Here is a 10,008-nt window from a genome sequence, read left to right on the forward strand (position 1 = left end):
GCTTTGTTTGAGCCCCGGATCTCTGTTGGGAGAAAAGAAAGAGGCGCCAGCAAAGGAGCTACCAAAGTCCCATTGGAAGAGAGAGATTTTATTTTTGACCCACAGTCACGTCCTCGCTCAGCCCTCTTTTCTTAGAAACTTATAGGGAAACATGTCTGTTTTGCCAACTCCTGAGCACCTCCCGCATTCAGAACGAAAAGATGTTCAGTTTGAAAAATAATAGAGATTATTCCCGGAAAAGAAATAGATGTTAAATGGGAAAGTGAAAGTTTGCTCTCTGTTCTGTTTCTCCAGATAAACTGGGTTAGTGGCATGCACCTCAATCATGGACCAATAATGCCTGCCATTGTCTGCAAAGGAACAGATGTACCCACAGTGGAAAATTGGTGGATTCTGTGAAAAAGAAGAGAAATAACGGAAATGAAGGAGAGGAATGGGGGGGTGGAGAAAAAGACAGCACATGAAGGCAGGCAGTGTGTTTTCTGAGAGCCATGTGCTTGGGCCAGGCGTGTGAGTGACTGAAGCCGTTCACGTCAATGCATGAGTCACTCCAGAGGAGACTATATGTACACACCGCCTGGCACGTAGACACACACATACACACTGTGAGGTTAACGCACAGGAGCGTGCTTAATGTCTGAAAAGAACACAGCAACTCAAGGAGCAACACTTGCAAACACACTTGACACCATAAACTCAAAAAGCACGGAGAAGGCAAAGCCCTTCTGCTCAGAGAAGAACGAGCGAATAATGAAAGGAAGCAGGCGGCAGTCAGAGGCCACCTTGGAGACACTGCAGCTCAAAAGTGGAAAACTTTCCTATTCACACAACATTATAATCTGAAATACTCATACCCCTCGGATTCTTCACTGTTGTGTCAAGCAGCAAGAAGCAACATATGCAGCACTTCAGCTGAGAATCCGAGGTGTCAAAAGAATTCACATGCTTTATTTAAAAGTACAGATACCTGTGTGATAAAAGCAAGAGTACAAACTGAACTCCCTTATTGGAGTTAAAGTAATAAAGTTTTTACTTTGTGCTTCCACTATAAAAGTACAAAAAAGTAGTTTTGCCTTAAATGATGCAACATAACTTTTAAAGACTAGTCTTTAAAAATGATTCTATGCCCAGAAAATTGACTAATTTTCCTGTTTTTTTTTTTTCCACTGGTTTTGAATAATTATTATAAAACTATTTTTATTCTAAATACAAATTTCAGAAGGAAAAATATGAATTGAAATTAACAGAAATTCAACATGAGCAGCTGAAGATGTCTTGAAGATCTGATATTCACAGCATCAAAATTGAAACAAAAATGGAAACATAATGAAATGTTCTGTCTGTAACAAGGTTGCTATTTGTATGCTTTCATAAAATTAATTTTATGAAACTACAGGCCGTCGTCAGAAATAACACCAAGATTTTACACTTTATCTGAGATCAATTTAATCCCATCCAAATGAAGCGACTGACTTATCAGCTTCTTTTTAACAATTCTGATCCAAAGACTATAACTTCTGTTTTGTCTGCATCCAGGAGCAAAAACTTAAAGGTCATCTAGGCTTTTATGTCTACAAGACATTCCTATAATCTATATAATGGGTTAGCTTTATCTGGATTCATAGACAGATATACGTAGCTGAGTATCATCAGCATAACAGTGGAAATTAATCCCATGCTGTCTAATAACTCTACCGATTGAGAGCATATATATACCGGTATATATATATATATATATATATATATAGTAAAGAGAATTGGTCCTAACACTGATCCCTGTGGTACTCCACAGGTAATCCTGGAGAATGAGCAAGGTTTATCATTAACAAGAACAAACTAAAATCTGTCAGACAAATAAGATTTTAACCTGCTAGTGCTGTTCCCTTATTTCCTAAAAAATATCCAGAGATGGCAAAAGTACTCACTTTCCGTACTTGAGTAAAAGTACAGATACTTGTGTTAAAAAATACTCTGGTAAAAGTGGAAGTACTGATTAAACTTCTTCACTCAAGTAAAAGTAACAAAGTACAGGCTTGTAAATTTACTTAAAGTATAAAAGTAAAAGTAGAAACCACTTTTTTCATGCCGTTGCCTACATTTTAAATGGATGTCTGCCAATAGGACTAGATCTCCGTTGTGTTCATTTTCAATCATCTCGTCGTCCATGCTACTATGCTAACGCCACCGCCACCAAGCTGCAATGATTTGCCGCGAATGAATACCGCCGAATCTGTCGATTCATCTTGTAGTGGTGCGTCAAATGCAAGATAGATTCCCATCCAATTAGATTGAATTTGGTATTGATGACGTGAAAAATAATAACGGTAACTCCATTGAAATGATTCAAAACTAAAGTAACGAGCCAATTTTTAAAAATGTAAGGAGTAGAAAGTACAGATATTTGTGTAAAAATGTAAGGAGTAAAAGTAAAAAGTCGCCATAAAAATAAGTAGTAAAGTAAAGTAAAAATATCAGAAAAATCTACTTGAGTACAGTAACGAAGTATTTGTACTTCATTACTTCCCATCTCTGAAAATATCCAAACCTTTGCATAAGAATATTATGATGGCAGAATAAATGTTTTTTGTCTATTTTTTCATACAGGAAAAGCACAGCTACTTTCCCTATTTAGACCTGAGGCAGAAACATGATAGCAAAAGCAAAAATACGCACCCCCCTATGAGGAAGCACGTCTGCTGTTACCGCTTATAAATTCAGAAAAGATATCTTTAGGTGAAATCTAACCTGACGTATTCTGGTCTTTCATTCTAAATGACCATTGAGATACTAGAGATAACTCAAATAATTTGAAACAATGTTTTTTGTTTGTTTTTCTTTTTTGCTGACTATCACCATGACTTTGCAGAAAACACAATTCTTTGAACAGAGCAAGCTCCAAAAAATATTTACAGCAGGGGTCTAATAGCTGTTTGAAAAGTTAGATCATCATCCGTGTTGGAACCATAATATCTGGAACTGTGAGCGTATAAGATTACAAAAAAAAAGTCCCACAAAGCAAACTGCTGCCAAAGAGGATTAGAAATATCCCATCGATGGTTGGTCACTTCTAATTTAAGCCATGCTCACATTTTGGTAAAATGTCAACACAACTCAAATGGAGCTTGACAAGCTTCTGAAAAGGACACGACCTCCTTGGTGAAATTACTAACTGTCCAAACAACTTAGCTGAAAGTTTAGGATGCCTTTTTTTAATCAATAGCTGGCACTTAAGGGACAACAATGTGTTTAGGATTTTAGGATGAAAAGTTCATACAGCTGCAGGTTCACTCAAGCTAGAACAAAAAAATTAATAAAAAAATCCCTGTAACAACCCATTTCAACACTTTTTTGAATTATTTTTGTTTGCAACCTTAAAAGTTTTAAGTTTTTACTGTACCTGGTATTATTTTCTTAAAGGTGTGGATGATTACGAAGGTAAAGCAAAAGGGATATGAGATCTCAAGATATTTACAATAATTAAAAATCTCAAAAGTGTAGCATGCATTTGTTTTGAGCCCCCTTCTTTATTTGAATGGATGAGATTTTTTATTATTTTTTTTGCCTCATTTATTTATTGGCAAAGTACTTCTAATGTATTTACTTTTGGTAACTAGACCTTTCTTACAGATGAATATGCTTTCATCTAAATAAAGAATAGAAACAAACCTGTAGTATCCCCACAGCATGATGCTACTACCGCAACTCACTTTTGAGGTGGTGTGTTCATTATGATGTGCAGCCTTAGTTTCTTCGCCAATTTAAAGGTCAGTTTCAATAACTTTTTTTCATCAAAAAGGTTTCTTTTTCAAAAATAATACATCCATAGATCATCTGTAATGGTGCAGAAAAAAAAAACATTCATTTTATTGTGGGAAAATAATAGATAAATAATGGTTTTATACATTTTTGATGGGTCCAAAATGTATGTATATTTGGTTCCAAATCGACATTGACCTGAAATGATTCTGGATCAATATTAGATTATTAGCTTATTGGTAGTAGCTTCAGGCTGACTTCCTTTAAGACATGCAAATTAAACATTTCCTAATGCTAACTATTGCTAATTAATATAAGCAGACCCTGCCACTAACTGTCAAGCATTACAATTGAAGGTAGGAGCAAGAGTGGGCAAGTGTGCCACCTACTGGCCAGGAGGAGTTAAGCTTGTATTGATCTCTGTTAATGATTTTCCTTTTTTGTGAAGTTGCAAAATGTAGAAACGATGTGAATCCTTTTTAAAGACAATATAGATTTCCCTTCTAGGTTTTGTTGTCCTGCTTTTCTCACTCAGCCTCAAATCCTCTGCAGCCTCTGAGTAATTTTCTTTCAGAATAGCTTTGAATGTTGCTCTGTAAGTGATATGCTACGTCCCCCCCTCGATCACTACACACTAACTACTTCTTCATGCCTGCTTGTCCCCATAAATGACTCGCTGAAAACTGTAAAGAGAAATTCATAAAAATGCAGAATTTCTCACCCCTGAGTTGTGGATCTATGCAGCTCCTCCGAAAGTTTTACGTTTTTCTGATTATTGCTGTCCTTGCTTCTGTGTCCTGATAGGTTCACTGTTGTGCTACACTCATTGTATTTTTCATTATGGAGCAAAAGTTACTTTAAAGTTATCTGAATGTATATGTCTGAGCCATCTGCTCTTCTCGGTCTTCATGATGCTGATTATTTCCCAAATTTGGTCCAAATAATAAATAAAAAACCTGCCCCCTTTCCAAACAGCTTCAGTATTTCTATTCATATTAAATAAATGATTACAAATAGGCACAAAACTTTTGTAAAACCTTAAAAAAAACACTCCTTACACTAAAAAAAAAAAAAAATGCTGAGTTTTTTCACATTCAATTCCCAAAATATACTGTTTCTAACTTGTAAGTTGACAAAATGCCGAGAACTTCAAGCCGTATGAATACTTGGCAGGGCGCTGCACACCACACAGAAATGACGCAGAATCAAGAAACGTGATTAAATTGTTCTCAAAATAGAGCAGTGTAACTATACCAACTAAGTCCCCAAGCGCCATGGGAGTAGGACTGTGGCAACAGTAGCCTTAGTGAAGGAAATGTTAAAGATACTGAGCGATGCGCCACATTCATTTAAGAGTAAAAGTAGAACTGTACTGTGGGTGGAAATAACATCAGGAGAAAATGATATGCAACCATCCACATGGAGGGATCATATTCAGTCCTTCTATAAATAAAGACTACAAATGTATTATACAGAACCACAAATATCTCCCAGCATGTGTGGGTTGTCAACACCTTCAACCTGCTCTTCCCCTACAGAGAAAATAGGAAGAGACGTTGCCAGCTGTATGCAAACGCATGCAAACTTTCCAGATGGTACCACTTAGAATAAAACACCTTATAGTTAAGAGTTAATTAGATGCAACTAACTTTTCAGCACATGAGGATAAATTTGTGTGTTTTGTTTCAGAGAATCAGGATGACTGATTGTATTTCTCTAAAAATACGGTAGAATCAGTTGGGTAAGACCAAGAGGGGATGTCTGTCGAGGAAATATTAGATAAAACATTTAAACGGCTTCCACATTTCCATAAAATCTGCTACAATGAGTGTTTTGCTATAACAAAAGTGGGCAAAGCAATGTTCTAAAGGTGTACAGTAGTATGGAGAGAACTTTGCTCCATTGTTTTTGCTAATAACATCTTTGGTAAATGGAATATTGATTAAAAGAAAATGCAATCAAGTAATAAAGCTTTGAAAAACCTCTTGAACAAAAGAAGTTTTTAAGTGTAACATTACATCTTCCTTCCAACTGGTTCAGTTTGTTTTGAGTTTTTATGTTGTTTCCAGTTACATTTTTTTAAATTAACTTTTACAATTTTATATTTTCAAATTTCAGATTTCATTTTATGAATTGCAGCCATTTAAATTTTCATATAACAGTCCACCTTCTCCCCTCTTCTGGGGCGGTTTTCCTCCTGAGGGAAGAGCAAAGACTGATTTCTATAGGTCTGCATGAATGTTGGTAAAATTTCTACTGGTCAATAGCAATTTGTATTGTGCTGAAAGGGAAGGGAGTGGGATTTATGAAATAGAATTTAAAACAAGGTTAAAAAATATTAAGATCATTTGATTAAGATGTTTTACAGTTTCATCTCTGGGTTGCATTTTTATTTTTATTTTATTGACATAATAACACCTGTTCAGTTCCTTCAACAGCAATGGAAAAAAAAAAATCACCCCACACAATACTATACTGGTTGTTCCACTACCAATCCACTTCCAAGTAAAAACAAGGCCAGTGCCACAAACACCAATATCCATACTGAGACTTTTTCAAATTTAAGTTTGTAATATCATCAATTTTCTTACTTTTTAGACATTTCGTTGTTTATTTCTTTTTAGTTAAAACCAGGACGGAATTTTAACATGAAATTATATGAAAAACAGAACTAACATGCAAAACAAAAACAGTTTTCTATGGAATTTGCTTTAAAGGAAAAGTCAGTCAACAAGGAATAATAAATGGATCATTATCTATAAACTAAAACTATTACGTGATTTAATGAATTTAGCATTAATCAATAAAAAAAATTTCAAAATAATTTTTGTCGTGATCACTTCCTGCAGTGACGTCACGGTGCAGTAAGCCTAGCGCCATTCTCCCCGCTTTACAAGCAAAACAATGGGAACTACTAGACACATCTGCAATCAACAACAATTATTTAAGATTTCCAAGACTTCACCATTGATATTCATCAGAGCTATAGTGAAACTGACAATGCCCACGTGAATGGCAGTTGGATGTTGTAATACATCGGGAAAAAGTGAAAACAAAATTAGTTATTTCACCTTTTTGATTCATGATCCTCGTCGTTCGATTGCCAACTTGAAGAGGGAGGATTTGCCATCGAACTTCTGGGCAGAGAAAAAACTCGTAATATGTAGCCAACATTTGGAAGAAGAATGTTTTCAAGATGACTTGGATAATAGCGCGTTGTGACAAACACCAGATACAGCACTGGGACTTGATCAACAGCCGATACCGCACCGTGACGTCACAAACCAGTAGGTGGCAGTGGTGTTCTTTGACAAACATGGATGCCTGCAGTAAAGCACATTCAAGTTTACTCTTAATTAAAAACATTTAAAAACAAATTTATTGAACAGTATGTAATAATTTCATATTTAAAGTACTTTCAGAAAATTTTATTCTGACTATGACCAGACTTTTCCTTTAACTGCAAAAAATATTTATTTTAAGGGCAAATGATAGCAGTAAATCTGACAGTAGCGTTTGCCTTTTTGGAGCAAACAGCAACAATTTAACAATCTCTTTCTCATCTGATCAGAATGGTGAAAAAATAAATCAACTAAGACCAAATATGTGAGTTTTTAATAATGAGCATAAATCTTCCTCTATCCGTTTTGATTCAACATTTGAATAGCTGTCCTACCAAATAAACAGGATGTTAGGTCATTGCTTTACGCTGATTTGAATGTGATTGTTGGTTGTCGAATCTTAAGAGGAAGCAGTGAAGCTCTCAAAACAAGGGAAGCAAGTTTTGTATCATGACTGTTTGTTAAACAAGTTTACTGAAAAGCAGAAGAGTAATACTGGCCCTAAATGGTATAAATATCCTCACAGCAGACCTCTCTTCATGAAGCAAAGCTTCACATCATTCTTTTCTCTAAAATCAATTCAATTAAAGTTGGTCACACATTTCATGTGGTCTAATCAATTTGTTCTGAAGGTAAAATATACAGACTTCACCTGTTTAAGTGTGTTAATTTGTATTTGTCTTTGATTATTTATTTTTTTGCTTTTATTTTCTCCTAAGTTTTCTGTCTACATTTATTTTCTCCTTCTAGGGCATGGATTTCAGGACAATTCGTTAACATTACAAAACATAGAAGATAACCAAGACTGGAATGAAACTTAAATACTAAAATCTTCCAAATCAAACTCTACCGCACCAGATTGCATCCTTTCCAGTTTCCACTTTCTACCCTTAGAATCATTTGGTCCCCAGCTACTTAAGCTTATTTCTTTACTTTTTTTGTATTCACATAATCTCCTGGATTTTAGAGATTAATCATCCTAACAAATGTTTATATCTTTTGCAATTTTGTACGAAAAATATAACTTAACTGAATCCTTTAAACAGAGTTGGTCCGAGGCATAATCAAACTAAGCAGCTACTTATGGGTCCAGAGCAACTAGGGGGCCCCTAGGGTCCCCAAGACAAATGTATTGTTTGCTGTTTTAGAGTTAGAAAAACTTTATTGTACTTTTTTATACACAGAGTGTATTCAAAACGAAATTTCAATGCATACAGCTTTTCAAAAGTGCATGGGTATCTCACAGCAGTGAAATTAACATTTCCATTTATAAAGTGCAGCAGTGTTCAGAAGAATATGGTGCAAATGCAGCAGAAATATTGAGTTGAGTTCTGTTTAAAAGATTTGAAAATTCACCATGTAGTGCAAATATGATGTTTACAACTGTGATGCAGAGTCTTGATTTGTGACGGGATCAGAGTTTTCAACAGTTTAATAGTTTGATGGCAGCGGGGAAAAAGCTGTTTCAGAATCTGCTAGGCTAGACCTGCAGCAGCGGATTGGAAGTCTCTTCCCAGATGGCAGCAGAGAGAAACATGGTGGAGGTGTGAGGGGTCATTGGTGATGGTACAGGCTCAGGACAAGCAGCGCTGGGATGAAATTTTTTTAATGGAGGGGAGCGGAGCACTGATGATCCTCTCTGCTGTTCTCACCACTCTTCTCACCTTTTTCCAGTCCGAGACGTTGCAACCCTGTGGTTGTGAGGATGGGTGGGGGCAGGTGGGCTCTCCTCATCCTCCACAAGAAGTAAAATGCTCTCCTGTGCCCTTTTGACCAGTGAGGTGGTGTTTACAGTCCAGGTGAGGGTGTCTGTGATGTGTACCCCCAGGAATTTGGTGCTGCAGACCACCTCTACAGCTGACTTGTTGATGACCAGTCGAGCGTGGTTAGGTTTTTTGCTTATATACTGATTCAATCATGTGGAAATCATTACTTATACATTAAGTAATGTCATTACTTGACAAGTTGTGTGTCAGATCTCCTACAGTGAAGTCACAATTGATTTTGCAAAGACAAAAGCTGAAAAGGACAGATTTTAAGGAGTGATTGCATTACTGAGACAGAAATGTAACATAAAAATATTACATGTTCCCATATGATTTTCATAAATATATATTTTACATACATTTACATATGTTTAAATTGTTTTAACAGCTATTTCTTCATCCTAAAATGTCATTTCGTTCTCAACCTGGTTTCAGCTAGCTTTTAAATCCATTATTTAAAATCATATTTGATGGTTTATCATTTGATTTAATGATATCTGACACCTAAAAAGAATGAAGCATGTGATACTTTTATTGTAACTTAACTTAGTACTATTTTATTTGATTAGTTTTAGTAACATTAGGTAATGTATACAAACAGGAGACTGGCTTGGCACTGGCAGAGCTGTGATGCGTTCATAGTAGGTGTGTAAATTATCTGATTATTGAACTGTTGATTTAAATCAATAAATATCATGGGCAGAAACAATGGGCCCTAGGGCCCCATGGAGGCTTTGGCTGAACCTGTCTTTCAATTTGTCTTACACCCAATTCATTTATAATTTGGTTCTCATCTCTATTTAGGCCATGTATCTTTAAAATTCCTGAAACAACAGAATTAAATCCCGCAAACATTTGATCAAAACTATAACCAAATTTCCTCACAGTAGACAAGCAGAAAGTTTAAACCTATATTAGGTTTCTGTGCCATTAAAGCTCATACACTAACAGATCAAAAATTTAAAAGCATGAGATGGGAACGACACAAATGATCAAAGTTCTAGTTTTTATTTTTGTGTCTTTTGTGATTTAACCATTGGACCCAAATGCACACTGAACATAATAAGCAAACTTTATACCCAGTTCACTCCTGGAGATCTATGGTTTATTATTTATTTGCATACATGTGTAAGTAAAATACAAAC

The sequence above is a fragment of the Cyprinodon tularosa genome, unplaced genomic scaffold (genome assembly GCF_016077235.1).
Source record: "Cyprinodon tularosa strain WSP-4 unplaced genomic scaffold, ASM1607723v1 ctg376, whole genome shotgun sequence".
Taxonomy (NCBI): domain Eukaryota; kingdom Metazoa; phylum Chordata; class Actinopteri; order Cyprinodontiformes; family Cyprinodontidae; genus Cyprinodon; species Cyprinodon tularosa.